At 39.1% G+C, this 23,780-nt stretch overlaps 1 protein-coding gene across 2 annotated transcripts in view; it reads left to right on the plus strand.

The window, feature by feature from the left end:
• Nucleotides 1-23,780, plus strand: part of PRKG1 (protein kinase cGMP-dependent 1) — a gene marked incomplete at both ends in the record, with an annotated part of 1,181,231 nt that overhangs the window by 306,531 nt on the left and 850,920 nt on the right. The gene's annotated exons all lie outside the window — the stretch shown is intronic.

A 23,780-nucleotide genomic window follows, 5' to 3' on the forward strand; every position in this document is an offset into this window, starting at 1 on the left:
TCAATGACCAACACGGGTCACCATGTAGGGTAATCAAACAAGCTGCTTCAGTATAAGACAGCCCTCCTGGGTGGGCTGTCAGTAACATCCTCCAAAACCCATGCCTTATTGGCAAGAAATGCCCCAGGTCTCTGCTTGTTGGAAAAATGATCAGTCTCTTTCACTCTTTAACTCAATGATTAGCAATTGTGGCTAGCCCAGAAGGCTGTGCTGCAAATTTGTATAACAATTTTCAGCTTACTGGGCACGACAGATCCTATTTGCCTTTTACCAGAAATATTAAATGTATAAATACATTTTTATTTCCTGGATAAGATTATAAATTTAAGATTTTGTTTCTGTTGTTATTGCATTTTCTACTGGAAACATCAAATAAAACATTATTAGTGGGCTTCCCTGGTGGCGCAGTGGTTGAGAGTCCGCCTGCCGATGCAGGGGACACGGGTTCATGCCCCGGTTGGGGAAGATCCCACATGTGGCAGAGTGGCTGGGCCCGTGAGCCATGGCCGCTGAGCCTGGGCTTCCGGAGCCTGTGCTCCGCAACGGGAAAGGCCACAACAGCGAGAGGCCTGCGTACCGCAAAAAAAAAAGACAAAAAAAAAATTATTAGTAATTTAATTTCTATTCAAGATATCACAAACGATTTGCCAATTTTAAAATAAAAACTAAATCCAAAATATCTTAAAATACCCTAAACAGTGATTGGGTTTCAGTGGTCTAAATCAGAATTTTCGCTAGAGGAAAAATGTTATAAAAATAATGTACCAATAAAAATAAATCAATGTAAGTATGTAAATAATAAGTTAGAAAAGAGGAATCCAAAGCAACAGGAAACACTTACATAATAAATATCATATTATGACATAATACTAAAAAATCAAGTTTTTGAAAACATGACATGGGCCTAAGTGTAAGGGAAAACATATTAATGACTGAAGTCATAATTAAGTTGAATAGCAAAAGATGATGTAAAACCTATTTCACTAATATACCAGGGATTGGGCTTTATGATAAGATGCAGAGACACTTGAAATATCTCTCAGATGAAGAAATGGAGGACCAGAAAGTTTAAGTCATTTCCTAATTCACGTTATTTGTAGGAGATAGAAGCGGTGGAGTCAGCGCTTCAACACAGGACTAGAGGGAAGCAATGGGACGTCTTCATTGCTGTGCTGGTAGAAAAATGAAAAAAGACTTAGTCATTTGTGCATTCAGAAGCTTTGCTCCATTGGTCGGTTGGCAATTGGACATTCTCCATTTGCCAGAGCTTTTGTCTAAGGACCGAAGACTTAGTGAGACATAGGCCAGAGCTTGCATTCTACAGAAGACTCATCCCTGGAGAGGCAGCCCTTCTATTCAGGGCAATAGCTACAACCCTTGCTCTACAACCCTTGCTCTCAATAGTAGAATTGCATAGCACAGAGCAACTTTCTCTCAGTTCCCCAAAATTTCCTTTTGGAAATCAAATTGTAACTTTATGGGATAAGCCTCTTATACTCCTTTTTACATTTTCAGAAATGCTTTCAGCAGGCACATCATTTCATACTTTTGCTTATTAGCTTTCCATTACCTTGGCTTCCTACACTGAAGAGCTGTTGGGAGTGGCTAGCAGATATACTAGTTAAACAGCTAATTTAGAAAGGACCCCTACACAGGTAAATAGATAAACACATCAATAAATTTTACCAGAAATAAAGCTAAACTTAAAAAAAAAAACCTTTCTAGACATATTCACCTTGTAGAAACCTTCCACTTGTCTTCGAGGGCAGTGAGAGCAGAATGTTCTGTTCGCTGAATGTTCAGTGCCCTCAGAAGGCCATGCTGATTTCAGCATCTTCCTCACATCCATGTACACACTAAAATACGACTTCTTTTCCCTACTTCAGCTTTTGGAAGAGCTGATGGTAACTGGTTTGACTCTGTGTGAGTTATAACATTTTGCGCTGTGTCATGGTTTTCTGGATAAAAATATAATTTTTTTTCATAGAGAATTTGACTTGCTAAACATGAACATTGGGAATTAATATCACGTTCCTGATATAGAGAGCATTAGAGATCAGAATAAGTCTATCAGACACCCCAGAAGAACGTGAAGCCTCCTTGCACATGTGGATGCTACACAGACCATCACTTCTTGGAAGCCGTGCTGAGTGGAGACGAATAGGCACTGCACTAAGCGTTCTCTCTACCTTGTGGCAATGAATTATCTCAGCAGCTCTGGAATGGAGACCTCCTGATCCTTATTTGCTGATGACAACACTAAAGCAAGGATGGTTTCATGATTTACTTAAGGCCACACAGTGAGTGACAGAACCTAGATAGAAACCAAGTTCAGCCTGGGTCAAAGTCAAAGTTGTTCCACTGCACGACACTGCACAGGCTCAAAGGGTACACTGCAGGGAGAATATGCCATTTGTACCCATTTTTTTGCATATTTTTATAGTTCACTTGTATTTTAGGTGTTTTAACAAACTTTAACCAAAAGATAACGGCAAGTTGCATATTCTCCGAATCTAAGAGTGAGATTTGGGCTTGCTAATTACTTATTTGAAACTACAATGCATATTCCCCCTCCCCCACTCTCCGTACAAAGCCAGGCTTTTACCTGTGACGGTCTTGGGTGCTCCCCTGTACAAGACCTGGAGCTCTCGTGGGTGTTACGTGAATGCGGGGTGTGAGCTGGAGTGATGTCAAATACCCCTTCTGAAAGCATTTTTTGAGAGTCGCTAATAGGTTTTCCCTCACTCCAAAGGACATGTCCAGTTCTGCATTCGTGAATTCAGCAGTCCAGGAAAGAAGTTTGTGCTTCACCCTCTGCATGTAATGTCTGGTGAAGAAGGATCAGCCTCATCTTTCTTCTCTGGGGAGACAGGATTCATGACCAGCTGATGCCACTGAAGACAAGATTAGCATAAACTATGAAAGGAGCTTACAGAGCATTCTGCAAAGTTCATTCACAAACATTGCCAAATGTTATGTTATTTGATTGAATCCCTCCAAAGTCTCCTAAGGAAGTTGACGGCATCTCCATTTTCTAGATGAAGAAGCTCTAACTTAGAAAGGTCAAGGGGACTTATTGGGGTCATGGAGTCTTCTGTCTCCCAGTCCTGGGTTCATCTGCCTTCACTCTCCTCAGCTGCCTTTCACATCTCAGAAGTGTGAAAGTGGGAAGCAGATGGTTTCTCCTTGATTCTGAGTATCAGTTGCCTCCTCTGTAAAATGGGCAAATATAAACAAACTTTCAGTTCCTATAAGGATTTGATAGTTGCTAGTAACAATGATAATGTATTAATATACATTGTTAATATAATTATACACCTTATTAGTATAATGCATAACTAATATACATATATAAATGTGTTATGTATGTATGCATACACACACACACACACACACACAGACACACACACACACAATCCATTTATAACTCATGTTTTTCACATAAAATGAGAGTTAACATTCATTGAGCACTTGCCACATTCTGGATATTGTGCTCAGCTTTTCAGTATGGGGCTGTATTATTATCCTCATTTTGTAGAAGAAGAGGCTGAGGATTGTGGAGGTTAAGTAACTTGCCTAAGGTAATGCAGAAGTAGTGGCGCCAGGATTTGACCCCAAGATGATCTACTCCAGAGCATGTGCTACTAACCACTCTTTCACTGACTCTCCCATATTTCTGATAATGGTGGTTAAAAGTTGGGAAGGCAATGTGAAATTTGTGACGTCCTTTTTCAGTAGACTGGGGCTGAAATAATTCACAAGCATCTGACATTTTCCTCAAGTTCATGTTTAATTTGGAGCTTCTGGTCTCTAGGTTTACTTACCTTTTATGTAAATACGTAGAGACCTGTGGAGATAAAACACCAGAGACTGAAGTAGGTTATATATGATTATTTTTGCCCATCTTTTATAAAGCTGTGCTATGCTTTTGAGGTACTCTACATAATTTTTAAGAACTTTAATAGTCTATGTCTTAATAGCATATCAGTACAGCCCCCAGGGAAGAAGAGATTCAGTGAGAAAGTCTATTTTATCTTATTTTGTTTCACTAGGTTTTTCATTGTCAAAATGTAGGCATTCAGGCATTCAGTGAATACAAATGTAGATTTTATCTATCTGCACCTTTTCATTGATTTCCCTTTTAAATCAAAGGAAAATAATTCAAAATACAAATAAGGAAATGAAAACAATTAACAAGTGGGAATTCAAGTACCGAGGGTATATTAAGTATTTATGTGCTAACTTATCCATGGAACCTTTCTACATCCCCTTCATCAACATGATTTTTTTCCCTTGTACTCTGTTACCATTTTTCAGCTTTGTTACATTACCTTTTATAGATTGCCTGTTATTTTGGTGAGTAATTGTCGTGGCAGGTAGACTGAGTAAGAATTATGTACCAAAGTGCTGAAAGCACTGACTTTGTGCATAGATTGAAGCAGGTCTCCATCACTGTCTCACCATTTATTTTCTCGTGAGCTTGTGCAAGTGACTTAACTTCTTTATGCTTCAATATTCTTAAATGTAGATGAGCCTATTGTTGCTACCTACCTCATAGAAATGTAATGATTAAATAACACATTTCATACAAAGCACAAGGGCCTAGCGCTTGTTGAGAATTAGCTGATATTATTGTTAATTTATTTTCATTCTTACTCTCATCTGCTGTATTGGGGGCTTATTACCTTGTCCGTGAACTATTGTATTAGCCTCCTAACTAGTCTTTTAACCATCAGTACTTTATTAGTGTCTGGTCAGAAAACCGGATCATACAAGTTATTTCGACAGAGAAGATTTAATATAGGAATTGTTTGAACAGCTTAAGGGGAGCGCTGGAAAGTGAACGAGGAATTAACACAGAGATAATAACTGCAAGAAACAGTTACACATTTAGGGCTGGGTAAATTCAAGGGAGGAGGTGGGCATTTAGAACTCGGAAGCTTGGAGAGAGAAGGGGCCTTGCAGAGTGGGACCCAGACATTTGAGGAGAGAGTGCCATTGAGCTTCTTTGAATATCTGGGACCTCTGAGGTGGGGATACCACTGGCGGCTGCTGGTGCTGGGGGTATGCTGAGTCTGCTTCTGGGAGGGTTGAAAAAAGCCGTAAAAGGAACCAATAGCTGCAGGCCAGGCCGACGTGCCATTGCAGGGGTAGTGCAATCAGAAAGGGCGGGCAAGTGGGAAGGAACAAGCTCCCTCTCCCTCCTCCTGCCTCCCAGCTTCCCACTAGGTTCTCCCAGGCAGATCCTAATAGACTTCTGGCTGACAAAGGAGAAAAGTAGTTTGCTGAATTATGGGGTCAGCATCGGAAAACAGAGGACAGAGAATGGGTTTAGAGCTGAGAGACAATAGCTTAGTGAGCAGCCCTGATTTCTTCCCGATGCTAATCTCTTCTCTAAACTCCATTGACTTCATTTTCCCCCAGTACCACTGGGAGCACAGCTTTTACCTGCTCAGGTATCTTCCTGTCCTACTGAACATGTGTATCCAACACACATGTTTCTAAAGAGCTTACTCTGACCATTCTGCATCGGGCTGTGGGGATAGCAACACGAATAAGTGTTTCCGTCCTCACACAATTGAATGCGGTATGAGGTAAACAGAAGTCATTGCACAGCGAAAGCAGGAAGTACTTGGAGAAAGTGATGCATTCTAACTGGTGAGACTTAGCAAGATTTCATGGAAGGATGCGTATTAAGATGTCACACTCAGTGGCATGGCCCCAAACTACCCTATTGGCTGATTTCTCACTGCTCCCCCTCCATCTTAATCTTTTAGCTATAAAGTGTAACTGATTCCTGTTCCACCTTCAGTGTTTCTGTCTGTATACTTTTACTCATGTCAGCCACTTAGCCCCCTGGCCCACCAAGGCCAAGTGCCTCTTATGTATGCATTGAGTATCTAGCTCTATGGATCTATATTGAACAAATGAGACCAGGTTCCCTCCTCGTGGAACTGGTAGTCTAGAAGGGGAGTCAGTTCTTAATTTTAGAAAGTCACTCATATGACTGCAAAATTACAAACCATGGTGAGTGCTGTGAAGGCCAAGTGCAAGTTGCAGTGATAGGAGGGTAACCAAATTTGGAGTTGGAGTCACAGAAGGCTTCCTTGGGGAATAAGTGAGTGAAGAGAGAGGAAGGCTGCTTCCAGCCCGTGCGGAAGACCTCAGACAGGAAGAAGCAGAGTGTGAATTTGAAAGAAAGTCAATATTGGTGCAGAAAAGGGAGATGGCGAGCATATGCAGCACCTTTTCAGATGTTAACCATCTCTCAAGGTCCACTTCAAAGGCACCTCCTCTGTGAAGCCTTCCTTAAATACTTCAGCTGAAGATGGCTGCCTGTTATTGAATTGCGTCTAGAGGGACATTGGTGGTTGCTTGATATTTGTGCATAACAGGTAAGGAAGTATTCCCTGGCTCACTTTGGGAAAGGTGTAGGAGTTTGGGATTTGAGGACCTAGACTTCAGACCTCCGTGAATCATGGTGAATGGCTGCTTCACCAAAGTTCTCAGAAATCATTAGTGTTGCATAATTTATGTTCAGCCATCAGATTTGCTTTATCAGTTTATTTTGCCACCTGTATGGCCCTGCTTTTGTTCTTCTTATTATTAGACACGAAGAGGATGAGCCTATGCCCACATGCAAACACTTGAAACAGAGGTTCCCTTGAAAAATTAACTTACCGTAGAGAGGAGGACCTAGAGGGTGTAAGGTGCCTATTGGCCTTCTTCCTGATAACCTTTAGGTCTCTTTTATTAAGAACCTAGCTGTACATATTCCCTTATCTCTCTTGGAATATGCTCACTCATCAGCATCTGTGGTGGAGAAGTGGGAAAATGGCTATGAAGTGAAAACTACAAAACTCTCACTAAACATTATTTTACAAGAGTGTTGGAGTTACTGGTTATGGCAGGGCTGTGTCTACGTAGGAAGATCAAGCTATGACAAAGAGCCCCAGAGTTGGGAGGCAGCCAAGTCACTGCTAGGATGACCTAGTGGGTAGACATGGTCATTTTATGGAGGTTGTCAATTTGATTAACTTTCACTCTGAGATGAGGTGTAAAATTTCATGCCAAAAGACAGCGGGGGTGGGGAGGGAGAACAATAGAAACAGCTGGTTCTGAACTGGTCTGAAGGACCATATTGGAATTGTAACTATGTAGAGAGATATGTAAGCATAAATAGGAAAAGTTGGGATGGGTATTTGTGTGTGGGTGTGTATAAATATATACCTTAATTTATTTATGGACTTATATCTGGTGAATTAACCTTCACTAGTAGACTGTTAGCAGCCCCCAAATAATGGAGTACACAGTTTTGTTCCCACTCTAAAAATACATTCTTTGATGGGACATGTTGCCAAGTTGTTCAGTATGTGACTAATCTCAGGGCCATATGGTGAAGTGTAATTTATGGGAGATATTATCCAGCAGCATTTCTTTAGCAGTTGGTAATTACAATGTTTTATTATTTCATTTTAGTTATGTCACAGGTTTGAGACATGGGCTGATATCGTTATTCCACATTGATATAGAAGGATATTTAGCGGCAAGCATAGTTCCTAATAAGTTGCAATGTGTGTGTGTGTTTGGTGATTGTGGGGGGGTATGCATGTGGGGAATTGTTTTTGAGTGATATAGAACATTCTTCCCCATAACTGATGATCTAGATTAAATCTTAATTTGTGGAGTCTTGGGCAAAGTCTAAATTTAAGTAATGTTTGGGAGAAGGGGCCAAGACATTAGATTCTATGTCAGACTGGTCCTACAAGAGAGAGGAGAGCTTACTGGATTCTGGCTTCAATATGTCTGGTCCCCATCCTGGATGAGTAAAGATTCTGACACCACAACACAGCTCCATCTCTCTCTTCCCCGCTCTTCCTTCCTATCTGGAGTCTATTCCATCTCATTTTTCACTTCTATTTTGGTGGGTGAATCTCACTACAGAGTGCAAGGGCCAGCCTGCTCTAAGTTAGGAAAGACAAGACCTCCATGTACTGCTTGTTTGTATCCTGATTTCTCAGGGACATGAACCAGGAACAATCAGAAGAATTTCCTGGACCTTGAGAAAGGAGTATTCTTTTTCCAATAGGTTAAATATTGAGATAAAAAGGAAGGGAAACGGGCTTCCCTGGTGGCGCAGTGGTTGAGAGTCCGCCTGCCGATGCAGGGGACACGTTCGTGCCCCGGTCTGGGAAGATCCCACATGCCGCGGAGCGGCTGGGCCCATGAGCCATGGCCGTTGTGCAAGGTCACAGAGCAAAGACATGGTAGAGCCAGGACTTTAACCCAGGTTAGTGTAACTCTCAAGCCTCCCTCAATGTTTATTAAAACCACACTGCTTTCCTCAGGGACCCTGAGAATCTCAGAATCCCTCTTTTCTCTGACCATATTCTCTCTGCTTTCCCTCCAACTGACCCCTGAAATGCTGGAGTTGTCATGGAAAAAAAAGAAAGGTAAAAATAATTAAATGAGGTCATGTTTGGGAACCCAATTTATAAATTGTAAGGCCTTACAAAAATTTTCTATATTGGCAGTAGTTGCAATATGCTCATTTACATGAATCACTTATCATTCACACCTGATTACCATGCAGTACAATAACAATCGTGGATGATTAAATACACAGCAGATCAACTCTTTTGCAAACTGTTTGAATTAACAATACTAAAGTTAACTCCCTTAGTTTCCAGCTTGGTATAGGTGAGCTTGATCACCAAGTGACAACTGAAAAGAAAACTGTGAACATTTATCGTAAAAGGAGTGAGCATTCCCCCAGAAAAAAAACAAGTCATAAAAGGTGGGATTATATTTCTGAGCTCCCATCTGCTTTTCTCATAGGGACTGAATTTGTGGACTCTGCTGCATTTTTGTAAACCTTACATTGCCTGAATCAGGGATGACCATTTAAGTTATTGTGAGAGCAGCTGGCAGCCCATCATCAAGTTCTGTAATTCAGACTCTATGTCCTCATTGGTCTCACGTTTGTGACCTTGAGTTTGTTTCTTTTCAAGCCATTTTTCTAAAATAATTTTAATTACCAGAAAAATTGGACAAGCAAATATTAACTTGCATGGGATATGGTTTTCAAACTACATCACAATATAGAAGAGTTTGTAATGAAATTGCCTACTACCATCTAAATTAATTAGGAGAAATGAGTACTCATCTCTTAACATTCTGATATGTTCTCTCAAAATACTGTGTAAATAAAAGAGCTTTTTTAATGGGAAAATTGAGTAATTTAACTTTAGATTTCTTAATGAGAGACAAAAGAATAAGTGGTCATTGGTGATCTGCCAGCATATTCATACTTGTAGTGTTTTGTAAAATATGACTGGTCCTGTGAGAAGCAGTTGATTGTCCTGGATATACATGGGGCACATAAGCAGAGGTAACAGGCGCCATTTGTCGTTCTAATAAACTGTGCTTTAAACAAGTTCATTTTAAAGGTTATAAATGAATAAGGAGACTTTAAGAAAGGAAATACGTGACCACAGTATCTTTATGGGAGTGTGGGGCATCTTGATCACTAATTTGGAATGTTATTGGCAGGAGGGCCCATTTATTGAGTTCTTCTATATTTTGAACTCAGACTATGTACTATTTATCCCATTTAATCCTTACAGCAACCCTGTGGGAAAACACAGCTTGGATTATCTAAGCCATTTGCCCAAGACCACACAGTCTGTAAATGGCAGAGATCATATCCAATCGTGGGTCAATTTCATTGCTATTTCCACTGTCCTAGAAGTTTTGCATACATATGTAATATTATAAGGAATTAAATATTAGAATAGTTAAGTACAGAGATTTGAGAGGAAGCTGTACAATTTGATGAAGATGAGCATTTCAGTCAAGAGGGAGCCGTGATAAAATAATATGTAGAGATGAGTGGGTCCTATTTGCATAACTCATTTGTCTTCGTCTGATCTGTATCTTCAGGGCTTTGTAAACTGTTTATATCACACTTAATTTGGTTTTCCCCCAAATTGCTATAATTGGGTTTTCCCTCCGTATCAGGAATAGATGATGTCAATCTGTCAGTCATAAGAGAATCAATGAAAATACTAACCAGTAGCATTCAGAGGACACTTACTATCTGCCTAAAAGAGGGATGGGTTAGTAATAACTTGTCTGTGTTTCCAATGAACATTGAAGTTTGTCTCATTTTAAACCCACACAGGAAAATCCAAGACAGATTATCCTTAGGAACCTTATTCAAATGCCCGTTTGGGTAAAGTATGTACGGAGAGTCTGAAAGCTAATGTATAAAAATGATACTTTGATGGAGGAAAAAAAAACAACTAGAGAAGTAGTTATGATGAATCAAGTGAAAACTGTGTGTATATTCTTAAAGCTAAAAATATCTGGTTTTATTACTTTAAAGAGTTCTTATATCACATAGGGAATATTTCATTCTCTCTCATAGTTGGGCAAAAATGAATTGCAACGCCAAAATTATTACTGATGCCTTAGAATTCAAGACACTATCAAATATTAATACATTTCAAAATTCCTTTTTGAGATCTTTTATAGAAAACTTTGAGCAGCATTCACCAACTCATGACATGGCTTTTTTTATTCTGTATCAGGCTTGGGAAATTATACAAAATGAGTGGGTGGTCAAACGTCTTTTGAGCTGGGTGCATAAAATGTACTCCTGGCTTTATCTGACAGCTGAGAAATCTTCCCACGCGCTATCTGCAGCCCCAGGTGGAAGGAGCTGGTGATCTCCATGGTCGGGTTCAGCTTGTTAGGTGTGTGGCCATGGGATGTAATTTACTAGGTGTGGAAAGGTCCCTTTGCCTCCAAGAGGATAATTTCTTCCTCCTCCGGGGGTGTCAGTGGGGTTGAAATTTTACTAGCCAAACTAGACTTCAGATTCATATTTAACTTACTTTTTTTTCTGAGCACCAACTGTATACCCAACTACTGATGGATTTTTTTATGTATATGATGCGTATATATATGCATAATGTTTAATTTTTATAAGCACTCTCTCTCCTATTATGACCCATCTGCTACAAATATCTGAAAAGCCAATTGAGAATCATATGTATGTAAAAATAATTTAGTATTCAAGAGAGGAAAAATGTAAATGATTCATGAATATCTGCTTTTAAAATAAGAGAGTGACCCCCAATTTTTATTAGAAAGGCAGGGGCTACGTCTTATTCATCTTTGTTCATTTCACTCTTCTAGCTGAAATGGAGCAGGACCCTATATGGTCCTTCTCCCCGCCCCCCGCCGTGTCCTCAGCCTGCCTTTTGTCTGTGGAAAAAATTTAGCCTAAGAATAAGTTTAATCAGAGAAGTGAGAAAATGCAGGAACAGAGGAAAACACTCAAAGGAGGCCAAATAATAATAGTTTAGTCATTAAGCATAGTCAAGGACCTTTAGTTCCTCCTTAAGGGCTACAGATAATATTCTGAGCCATAACCTGTGAGCTGTTTTATGGATACTGAAACCGCCACCAGGTGGAAGAAGTTAACTACATGATGACCAGGCTGTAGCCATGACATAAGCTGCCACAATTCCGAGAATTGGCCTCAATGAAATGGAAACAAACCGACCCTGGAACTGAAGATTAACTGTACCTAAAACAATGGAGATGACTCTGGTCAGACCACCGATGACCAATTTCAAGATGACTGTCAGAGCTGACTGTATTGTGTTTGCATGTAGCCCCTTCCCTCTGTCTATAAAAGCTCTTGCCCCCTGATTGTCAGGGGGGCAGTTGCCCTTTGGACAGGCATCCGCCCTACCCCCTAGTTGCTGGCCTCCAAAATAAAGCCACCTTTCCTTTTCTACCAACACTTGTCTCTCGAGAATTGGCTTTTGAGCGGCGAGCAGCCAGACCTGGGTTCGGTAACAGACAACCTCGGCCCTCAGTGTGTGTAAATGACATTAAATGAGCGTAACAAATTCTAAACAGGATAAACTGGTGACACATTAAAGTGGCTGAAAGCAAAAACAACAAAAACATAAGAAGGAAGCGAGAAAAAACCAGAGTTAACGAGGAAGCCAGGACAGGCGAGACTTCAGGGATAGAGGATGCATGATGCAAAGCTCCTAGAGAGAGAAGTCAAGGGTAACCTGGCTTCCGTTCCGATGGCTGCCACTCCTGTCACCATGCTTCTCATTAGCAGTCCCCTGTTGCTTAACAATCCATCAGTGTCGCCTTAATCCGACAGAATGCAGTTGGTTTCTGCTTATGCCACAGTTTTCATGACCCGACTCCTCCATTGCTCCAGCACACCTGTTCCAGGCTCTCCCCTGTCATGGGCCTTTGTACCTGCCATTCTTCTCATCTTGCCTAATCATTCCACAAGCCAGCCCAAACATACAGCCTGTGCAAATCCTTCTCTAAGATAATCCCTTTCTACTCTGTGCTGTGATGCCTCATACATGCTTTATATTAGGACTTGTTTGATCCAATATTTGCAACTGTATGTTTGCCTAGCTGTATTCTCCCTTAGCTTGGGAGCACTTTGGAGAGAGTAATTACACTGTACTTACTTATGTTTCCTCAGCCTCTTATTCAGACTCTGGGCCCAGTAGGCATTCAGTAGATATCTGTTGGGTAAAAATAAGGAAATTTTTGTTTCTTAGCCTGGCAGTCAATCCTTTTTCTAACTTTCTAAACAGGATGCCATAAGAATTTAGATAAGTTTCTTACTTTTCCAGATATGTAAGATGGTACTGATAAATGTGCCTATCTCAGCAGCATATTGTAAGGATTAAATGAGATTGTATATGTAAAACATTCAGCATAGTGTCAAGTTGTTGGTAAGAACCCAGTTGGTATTGGCTAGCGCCATTGTATCACAACTTTTACAATATAGGTGAGTCTTTAAGATTATGTAAGAATAACTAAAAATTAAAAGTAGTATATGGTAAGGACCATTCATGCTATGAAAATACCAAAGAGAATCAGATAAAGGCAAGATGGAGTCCGGTGTGAAGTTACAAAGTTGGGCAGAGTAGGGAGACCAGAGGAAAATTCCACTGAAGGAGGATAATTGGCACCAAATGAGAGGATATAAAGATGACTTTTATTAAAAGTTTTCTTATAAAAAAATCTTTGGATGAAGGGAAAGCCTGGGAATATTATGTTTAAATAAGCTGGAATCCTTGACTATTTCATGAAAGTTCTTCTGTGCTTAAGTTGACATATTTTAAATTTGAGTCCATCTTGACAGATTGCTTAGAATCTGAGCTTAAATTTCTTCTATTTGCTTTAATGACAGAAGTCCTACACTTTTGACTTGCTTTCATTTTGTCTAAGTCAGGACATGTTCCGTGGCAGTTAAGTAACTTCCGTAATAACACTTCATGCAGAACTGCTTGCTCACTAAAATCTGGTCCTTGCCATTTCTGTTTATAAGCATGTACCATGGAAATCCATGACAATTTTGATGAAATACACAGTCTCAAAATTGATTTCCACCAAATTCCTGTGAATTGTGAATTTTCTTCCTTGAAAACTTTCTAGGCAGCTCAGCATTCACTTGGTCTCCCACTTGTTCCCTTGAAGGAGATTTTGAGTGGCTGTTACCAACTGGTTAGAGGACTTGGGCCAAGTCAGTGCACTCATTTCTGCCTCCATTTATCGCTTGCTGAATGGGAATCACTACCGAGCTCCACTGCTCCAGGGAAAGTGCATACAGAAAAATGCAATGACGTATGTCAACTATTTTATATATCCCCAGAAGAAAGGAACCGAGAACATAATTGTTTGACCTAGTTAACACTTTCTGGCCTGCTTTATGCTATTGGTGGATTTGTAGTGCTGTTGGTGTTTTTCCTTCCATCTGATTCCATGGACTGCCATCCATGTAATGCCACTATTTTAGACACATAAAACTGGTGAACAGAAAGAGGATTCTTTACTCTTAGTTATCAGACAATATCCATCTTTTAGAAACCTTGAAATGAGGATAGAGTTCAAGTATCACTGTGAGATTTATCTTCCAGGCATCTGCCTACTAAAATGTGTTGACTGTCTCCCTAATCACTACTCTCTCATAAAATGAAATAAGTATTCAAATAATCATGGCTTTGCATATTTTGCCATGTAAAAAAGGAAAGTTGCCTGTCGAGCAAACAAAAGTAAATAGGTTGCCTGTCTAGCAAACAAAAGTAAATAGCTTCAGAAATAAAATAAAAGGCAAAATGTATTTTATAACTCACCATTCTATCTGTAAATAGTTGGGAGTGAAACTTTTTTCTAACAGGTTCAGATACTGACATAAGTGATTTAACAATAAATCAAGTATAATTGGATTCTAAGTACCTGCAGGTACAATTTGACCCGAGTTGTTTTATTCAATAACAGAAAAAAACACTTCACCTTGTCTGCAACTTGACTGCATTTTCTGGGAAGCAGATAGGTCAAATGCTTCGAAGAACTTTTAATCTGGAAGAAGACGTCCTTTTATCCCACAAAGACTTAGAGGGATTTAAGAAAATTTATTTTTGTTTAATTTTTTTGTACATATGGTACAGTTCAGTGCTTATTGATAAATGATTCATTGAGAGGCTGTGGACATAAGTTAGTATTAGGTAGTCTTTGAGTCAGACATAGCTCAACATTGGCAGATTTCAGCTGTATAATCAGAAGCAAGTTACTTAAATCCTCTGAGGCTCAGTTAGCTCATCTCTAAAATGGAGTTAATAGTGTAACTTTTTATAGAGTGAGATTAAGTGAGATAATGGATGAAACATGCTTTGCATAGTGCCTGGCACATAGAAAGCATACACTAACTATTAACTGTACTTACTGTGATCTAGAGAAGTTAGTGAAATTACTTCTCTTTGGGGGCTCTGTGGAACTTAATCATATCATAATTAAAAATATGCAGTATAAAAGCTAGTAAACCACAGTGTGAAGAGTCTTAGGAAATCTCCCATCACATTAAATTCTGTTTTTTTATACCAAGGCTTTGCAATTCAGTATATGTTTTGTACTTACAGCACATCTCAGTTGGACTAGTCTCATTTCAAGCTCTCAGTAGCTCTGTGTGGCTGCCATATTGGTTACAATCACCACCTTTGAGCTCTCAGTTGAGTTAATTCTTTATCTGGAGATGGACTCAGCTGGAAAGAGAATCTCGGCTTTGCTTGTCAGTCCTGAGGCCAGTGACAGCTATGCTTTTCTGTGTTACTGAAAGCAGCTTTGGTGTCAATGTTAAAAAAAAAAAAAAAACACACATCTCTCACCCTGAGAGAGTCGACCTGAATAAGTACGGTCAGTCACTCTTTTTCTCACCTTTGTGTAAATCTGGAAAGTGCTTCTTTCTTTACCTTGACATGATTCTGGTCTCTAGAATGTGAAAAATATAACAAAACTGTCTGCCGTGGTCCAAGGACTTATTTCCTCGGCAATAGAGTGGTTCTTATTGTAGTGCTCAGGACAGCAAAGAATATACAGACAGAACAAGGTAGCAGTAATAACAAAAGAATTGACAACCTCTACTATAACCCACCCACCTTCCAACATTTTCTAAGGACTAACTGTGTGTCAGGAAGTATGTTAAGTCTTATATACACATCATCCAAATCAATGGAACATAATATTTTAAAAACTGTATCTTCTAAGGGCTTACAGAAAGAAAACCCACTTTTTTAGATGAGCTATTTGAAAGCTCAGGTCAAGTATTATTTTATTTCTCAAAAGCACATTAGATGCAGTGGTGTGCACTTGAATCTTGGACCACATTAGGCAGAATTTTCTTAAGGGACATCTTCTTACTTCCAAAGGCTCGTATACACTAAGCTTGCCTTTTCCTTACACTGTTCCTAACGACTGGATATTATTATTGCTATTTTAATATTATTTTTAAAAAATATTTATTGAACAATTCCTATGTGCTAGACGCTGACATAAGCACTTTTTATACATTATCTCATTTAATCCCACAAAACTCTAGATAATAGACACTATTTTTATATTACTTATAGCAAAATGGATGCTGAGTGAAGTTAACAACAAAACAAACAAAAGGCCTCTCCCATTATCACACAGATATTAATTAACAGAGGTGAAACTCAAATTCAGGTCTGTCCAGCACCAAATCCTGGACTTTTATACATTAAACCACATCGCATAGGGTTATTGAGGCAATAATGCCTCATGACAGGTGCATTTTTTTTTTTTTGCAGTATGCGGGCCTCTCACTGTTGTGGCCTCTCCCGTTACGGAGCACAGGCTCCGGACGCGCAGGCCCAGTGGCCATGGCTCACGGACCTAGCCGCTCCGCGGCATGTGGGATCTTCCCGGACCAGGGCACGAACCCGTGTCCCCTGCATCGGCAGGCGAACTCTCAACTACTGCGCCACCAGGGAAGCCCCGACAGGTGCATTTTTATGTAAGAAAGCACAGGCACATTACACTTTCCTGAATACATCTATATGGAGAGTCTTTTGTCAGCATTCTATTACCAAATAAAATATTATTATGATGTGATATGTTTATGTATAACACAGTTATAATTACCTTTTTATCTCTCTATTGTGGAAGAATGTTTAGGTTATTAAGATTGAGACAAGAAGCTGTTTTTCCCTCACCATAATTAACACTAAACTTATTTAGTTAAGTATCCATTAAAAGTGCAGGCTCTAGAATCAGATAACCTAGGTTCCAATTCTAGCTCTCATAATTGCCAGCTTGGTGAGTAATCAGGAGCAAGTTACTTAACTTCCCTAAACTAGTTTTCTCATATATAAAATGGAAATAATGATAGCAGTAGACTATGGTGAGGACTAAATGAATTAGGCATGCAAAGCACTTAGGTCCATGAATGTTAGTTTTGTTACAGTAATAATGATAATGATTAAACTTGCGTATATTTCTGTATCCGACAAGAGGTCAACAATCCTTGGAAGAGAGTGCTTTCATCCTTTAGGTTTTAGAGAAGAAAGGGAGGTCATGCTGTTTGCCAAGTCCTGGTTTTGATGAGGTACCCAGTAACCTGTGAAAGCTGCTGGTTCCTCTCATCTTGTGTCTCACGTCAGGAATTGCCCACCTGCACTTGATAGTTGCAGCTTGCACCTAAGTCACTGGGATTGCCTAGGAACATGCGACCTGAGGCAGTTGAATAGACATATGATTATGTGTTTCTATCACAGGACTAAGATCCTTATCCGAAGGGTAATAGTGTGTAAATTCTCAATTTATTTTACCATTCACACTTTAAATTAGTTGGGAGAACCGGTAAAAGTCTAAATGCAACTACTGACGTCATTTCAGTTGTCAAGTCAACTCGCATATTTTTCAAGTGACAGCACTTATTAGATAAAAGAGTTATTGGTTTATCACCATGGGTCTGGATAGTCTGGATATCATGGGTCTGGATATCATGGGTCTGGCATTCCTAGGACTCCTTAAATCTCTCCAGACACACATTTCCGAAGATTACAAAATATGGGAGTAAATAGGTTTCTGGGGCATGACTACATCAGTTCTGAAGTAATTTTTCTTTATTAATATCCTGCAAATTATTAAATTAATGGGAACAAAATATTCAAGTAATTACTCCAGAGAGCCTGCAAGATACATTTTAAGTCTGCATGCTTTGTCTTTGAAAAAAATAGGTAATTGTATTTCTTGATATCTGGGAGAGAAGAGAATGGCTAGGGTAAAAAACAAAAATTACTTTCAACGTAAAGCTTTTTCTTTATCAGAAACATAAGCCTCTACTTCCTGACTTTCATGTGAGTTAGAAGAATAACTTTCCCAGTGCTTTTCCATTTAAGCATAAGTTATTGAGATACTGTGTTCAGTAACTTAAATATCTGCAGTCTTCTCTCTGAATTAAAGACTTTGCCTTCTTTCAAAAAGTTACAATTATTGCATGGAAGTAAAGAGCTGGTGGGAACTGTATTCAATATTTTGTAATAACCTATAAAGGAAAACAATCTGAAAAAGAATATATATGTGTGTGTGTGTGTGTGTGTGTGTGTGTGTGTGTGTAACCGAATCGTTTTTCTGTACACCTGAAACACAACACTGTAATCAACTATACTTCAATTAAAAACAAAACAACAACAACAAAATTGGTAAAATATTTGTAGTCATATTACATTGGCCAGCTTTCTTGTTTTCTTGGGAACAAATGTGTTCACCTCATATATTTTGTAGCTTATGAAAATAGTATTCACTACCCTGAAACATTACAAAATTAAAAAGATAAGAATGAATACCTCATATGAATTTTGCAGACTATTTACCATCTAATAGAGAATCTAAAGAAATGTAGCCTAGCTCCTGAAAAGTAACGTCTGTGGTTAAGTTGTCAAGGTAAAGAAAGTAAAACAAGATGGCCAAAAATGTGGCTTTCTTAAAATAACTAATTAAGAACTCTTTCTTGCACTGGCTAGTTTGAGTATGCCTTTAGATTGTCAATGTGGGTTAATGGTTACCTTTGAAATATAATCCTCAAGAGGAGCTATAAAAAGGTCACTGTTGTCATGCATTGTAATTATAATCACCGACAAATATTTACTGAACACCTGTTCTGAACAAGGTGCTCTAGTAAATGCAGTCATGCCCGCAAATAAATATTCCTGTGGTAAACATTTTGTGACATGAAAGGAAAGACTTTCCTCATCAAAATGGATGGATATCCATTAAAGTAGAGTTAACAAATATGAAAATATGTCTGGTATGCTTGGAAGATCTTTTAAGTAGTTTGTCTCTTCTCTTCAGACCAGTCTTGAAATGCTTTGAAAAATTTTTTTTTCTTCAGGAGAAGAAAAACAAAGAAAACATTACCTAAATTCACAGGAGTTCCATGACAGAAAGCACATGAATAGTGTCCACGATTTCAAGGGGGAAAATGAACCATGTTATAAAACCTGGTGCAGGACCGTGATCATGACCAATTCAAATTTCCTACCAAAAAAAAATGTGTGTCACATTGAAAAAGGTGAAAAAGATCAGCTCTTGAAGACGTTTTAGTAAAATGTAATTTAGCTCTGATGAATGTATTTCAAAGCCCAAAATTTAGGTAAAACTAAGAACTGTTGAATGGAGAGTTTGCGCAGAGGGAGAATCTATTTATATGAGGATAAACAAGTCATCAAGGTTAGATAGCGTAAAAGAAAATGAAGATGACGTTAAGCCAGCGACTATAGGCGAACTCTGGGACTTCCTTCCACACCTTATGCAGAGGGACAGTGAGTTTCTGTGGATCTACTGCTTCTACCACCGAATCAGTGTAGTTTCTTTATCCACGTAATCTCAATGGCTCTAACCATTAGCATCTCTGCCGCCATCTGGGAAAAGGTGAAGGACCGTTCTCCTGATGCTCTGCGGAAACAGACCTAGGTTCTAAGTGACCTAGGCAACCTGCTGCTGGTCTCCGTGCCATCCCCATCACGTGGTAGTAGAACAGGGGGTCAGTAGTGGTTAACATTTACTCAGTACTAACTAGATGCAGAGTGCTCTAATCTTTTCCATGTATTATCTTCTTTACCTCACAGTGATGTAGGTACAGTTATTGTCTCATCTTATAGATGAGGATAGTGAGTTTCAGGCAGGTTATATAACTTTCCCAGAGACCTCACGGTCTTACCCAAAGATACCACCACATTTTTAGCCACTCTGTCAAAGCCACCTCTTAAAGTTGCTAGTGTGTAAGGCCATCACGTCTTCACGCCCATGGCTGCAGCAGAAATAACCTGAGCTTTGGAGATAATGTGGATTCAAATCTCACCTTAGTGGCCTGTTCAGTTTCTGACTTTGGATATCTAACTCAGCTTCTGAGTACTGGTTTTCTTAATTTCTGTGAAGGTAATAAAAATAGCTAATATTAAGTGCTTACTATAGACCAGGCACTATTCCAAGTACTTTATGAATGAACTCGGTAGTCTTTACAATACAACTCTAAGATAGATGCTATTGTTGTTATCATCATCTGTTTTATTTATTTATTCACTTCCCTTTATTTATTTAAAATTTTATTTTATATTGGAGCAGAGTTGATTAACAATACTGTGTTAGTTTCAGATGTACAGCGAAGTGATTAAGTTATACATATACACGTATCTGTTCTTTTTCAAATTCTTTTCCTATTTAGGTTATTACAGAGTATTGAGCAGAGTTCCCCATGCTATACAGTAGGTCCTTGTTGGTTATCTGTTTTAGATATAGCAGTGTGTACATGTCAATCCCAAACTCCCAATCCATACCCCCCCCCACCCTTCCCCCCCAGTAACCATGAGTTCGTTGTGTTTCTGTTTTATAAATAAGTTCATTTGTATCATTTTTTTTAGATTCTGCATATAAGAGATATCATATGATATGTCTTTCTCTGACTTACTTCACTTAGTAGGATAATCTCCGGGTCCATCCATGTTGCTGCAAATTATCATCACCAGTTTTATATGAAGAAACAAAGATCCAGAGAGGCTGAGTGCCTGCAGTCACCCAGCATCTAAATGATAGACCTGAGGTTCAAACCTATGTAATGTCTGGAGGGAAAACAGCTTGACACATGTTTACTGTCTTCACCACTAAGCCCATCCCATCCCCGTCCATCCAAAATGCTTGTATGAAAATATTCCAGCCCTTTTTCCTGGGTTTCTAAAAGCAAAAGAGTGCTGGACATACTGCTTCCATGTTCTTCAGACATCACTGAGCATGCTCCCACTGAGAGGCGTTAGAGATGATGCAGATGGGGGACAGGGAATGTGAGCCATTCTGCCGAGTGGTCCTTCTCTAGGCCTTTCCCTACGGATCCTTCTCTTTCACCTTGTTCTTAGTAACTTGTCATTTCGTGCCTGCAACATAGTAACAGCCCCCTAACTAGTCTCTGAGCTGCCAGTCTTACTCTGCTTAATTGCATTCTTAAATTTCACCCGGTGTTATTTTTCAAACAAACCAATGGTGTCACCCTTTCTCTCCCCACCATTAACTCAAAAAGTCATAATTGCTTCAGGTTGCCCTTATGATAAAGTCCAAACTCTTTACTATGACCCTTTATATCTCACCTGTTGCCTCTGGTCCTCTTCACGTGCTGGTCCTTCAGCCTGTGACACACTTCTGACTTTTACGCACACACACACACACACACACACACACACACACACTCTCACCGTCTTTGCTTGAGTGGCCCCTCTTGCCACCATTCAGATCTTAAAGACGCTTCTTCAGGATATGTTTCCTCTAGTCCAAATCAGATGCCTCCCTGAGTTATCTGCTCTCACAGTCAGAAGTTAAATTCTTCTCCTTCTAGAATATAATACCTATGAGAGAACAGACTGTGTCTGGGATATAACAGATACTCAGTAAACATTTATTAACTAGGATGGATGGATGGATGGATGGATGGATGGATGGATGGATGGATGGAAGGAAGGAAGGAAGGAAGGAAGTAAATCGTAATTATGAAGCCTAAAATAGAAATGCCTCCTTTCAGAACCTCTCTTGTGCCTCTGTGTTTCAGTCTCATTTCTTCTCTTCCAAAGCCTCTTTGCAGCTAAACCAAGCTTTTGCTTCTTCATCCCCAATACAACTAATCAGTTTTCAAGAACCAATTTTTATCTGGTTAAGCCCGCTGTGAACTCCCACACATTCCTAAAATCTGCCACGTTGAATGGGAGAGGGTAAAGGAGGAAACTCCTTTCCTTTTTGTTCTCACAGAAAAAACAGCAGGGTCAGAATTAAAGCAGCTCAGAAGGGAACCTGGTGACAAAGTGGCCTTGATTAGTTGAGAGTGGAGGAGTAAGGAAGGGATCAGAATGCCTAAGAGGTGATGTAAGAGAAGACTTTTACCTTTACCCAGACATGATGTCTAGACATCTGCCTTTTCTCTTAAGGAAACAACAAAATTGTACATATATATATATATGTGTGTGTGTGTGTTTTATATATATATATATATATGTATATATTACACACACACCCCCATATGTATAGGTTTTATCCATAGCAAACATATATACTTGGAGTTAGCAAAATTTATTTTCTGATAGTTTTCTTAATCCCCCCCAGTTTTAAAACCTCAGTCTAGATCTGTAATATTTCCGTTTATCAGTGTTTCGTGACTAGTCAACTTTTTATGTATTTGCCATCTTGATATATTTTTGTTCTGTTATTTTTGCCACATTATATAAAAGGAAATTTTCCCAGGCCTAGGAATCTAAGAATAAAGCTGTATGTTTAAATGTTTCTAAAATATTACTTACCAAAATATTTTGCTATTTTTTCAAGCTATCAAAGTTTTTGTATGATTCTAAGATATCTGTATTAAAATAGTTTCTTCAACATTTTTAACCAGAATCCCTGGAGAAATTCTCAATAGCTTTCTTTATCAGAGAGATTTATTTTTAACTGTTATTTTTTTAATCACTAAATCACTTCTGTTACTGTTACTCAAAATTAAAGGAATAAATTTACTGTAGAACCATCCTTTAAGTATCATGTGTTTTATATATTGGTGTTAGGTTATTTTTATAAAGAGACATTTTATTTAGAGACATTATCCCCATAATCTTTGCAGAATGACAAAAGAATCAATCTGATTTAGAATTACAAATTAAAACTGGTCACCCTGGAAGATCATGTGAAATTCATAGGGACCTTCTCAACGAAAGCAGGAGGGAAGGTCAGGGAATACACAGTAGTTCTCAAAATTTAGTGGTCTTCAGAATTTCAGAATTAAAACACGTATTTCTGCCCAAACCTACAGTGTTTCTGATTCAGTAGGTCTGGGTGGGTCCAAGAACTTAACATGTGTAACAAATTCCTGGCTGGTGCCGATGTTAATTGCTGTGAACCTCACTTTGAGTAGCTCTGGTCTAGACAATTAATGAAGACATTCTCTGTCCAAAGTTAGCCCATAAAGTTTGCAAACCTGTCCAACACATAGAAACAGGGTAATTTTTTCAAGTGTTCTCTGCTTTTCTGAAGAATATCCAAGAAATACAAATTGATAGTACTGTCTAATGGAAATCTGTGCCCTTTTTCTTATTTCTACAGTAGCAGTTGCCTTGATAAGTATATAATACATATATGTATCTTAAAAGTAGCATTTATATCTTCTATTAAAATGTAAATCATCTACTTCTTGTTACAAAAATTTGACTTAATTTGCTTATCTCTTGAGCCCTTATAAAAAATTAAACCTCGGGCTTCCCTGGTGGCACAGTGGTTGAGAGTCCGCCTGCCGATGCTAGGGGACACGGGTTCGTGCCCCGGTCCGGGAAGATCCCACATGCCGCGGAGCGGCTGGGCCCGTGAGCCATGGCTGCTGAGCCTGCGCGTCAGGAGCCAGTGCTCCGCAATGGGAGAGGCCACAACAGTGAGAGGCCCGCGTACCGCAAAAAAAAAAAAAAAAAAAAGTTATTTTATATTGGACTATAGTTGATTTACAATGCTGTGTTAGTTTCGGGTGTACTGTGATTCAGTGATTCAGTTACACATATACATATATTCTTTTTAAAATTCTTTTCCCATTTAGGTTATTACAGAATATTGAGTAGAGTTCCCTGTGCTATACAGTAGGTTCTTGTTGGTTATCGATTTTATTTTAACATCTTTATTGGAGTATAATTGCTTTACATTGTTGTGTTAGTTGCTGCTGTATAACAAAGTGAATCAGCTATACATATACATATATCCCCATATCTCCCCCCTCTTGTGTCTCCCTTCCACCCTCCCTATCCCACCCCTCTAGGTGGTCACAAAGCACCTAGCTGATCTCCCTGTTCTATGCGGCTGCTTCCCACTAGCTATCTATTTTACATTTGGTAGTGTATATATGTCCATGCCACTAT

Source organism: Leucopleurus acutus (genome assembly GCF_964270905.1).
Source record: "Leucopleurus acutus genome assembly, chromosome: 14".
In the NCBI taxonomy this organism is placed as follows: domain Eukaryota; kingdom Metazoa; phylum Chordata; class Mammalia; order Artiodactyla; family Delphinidae; genus Leucopleurus; species Leucopleurus acutus.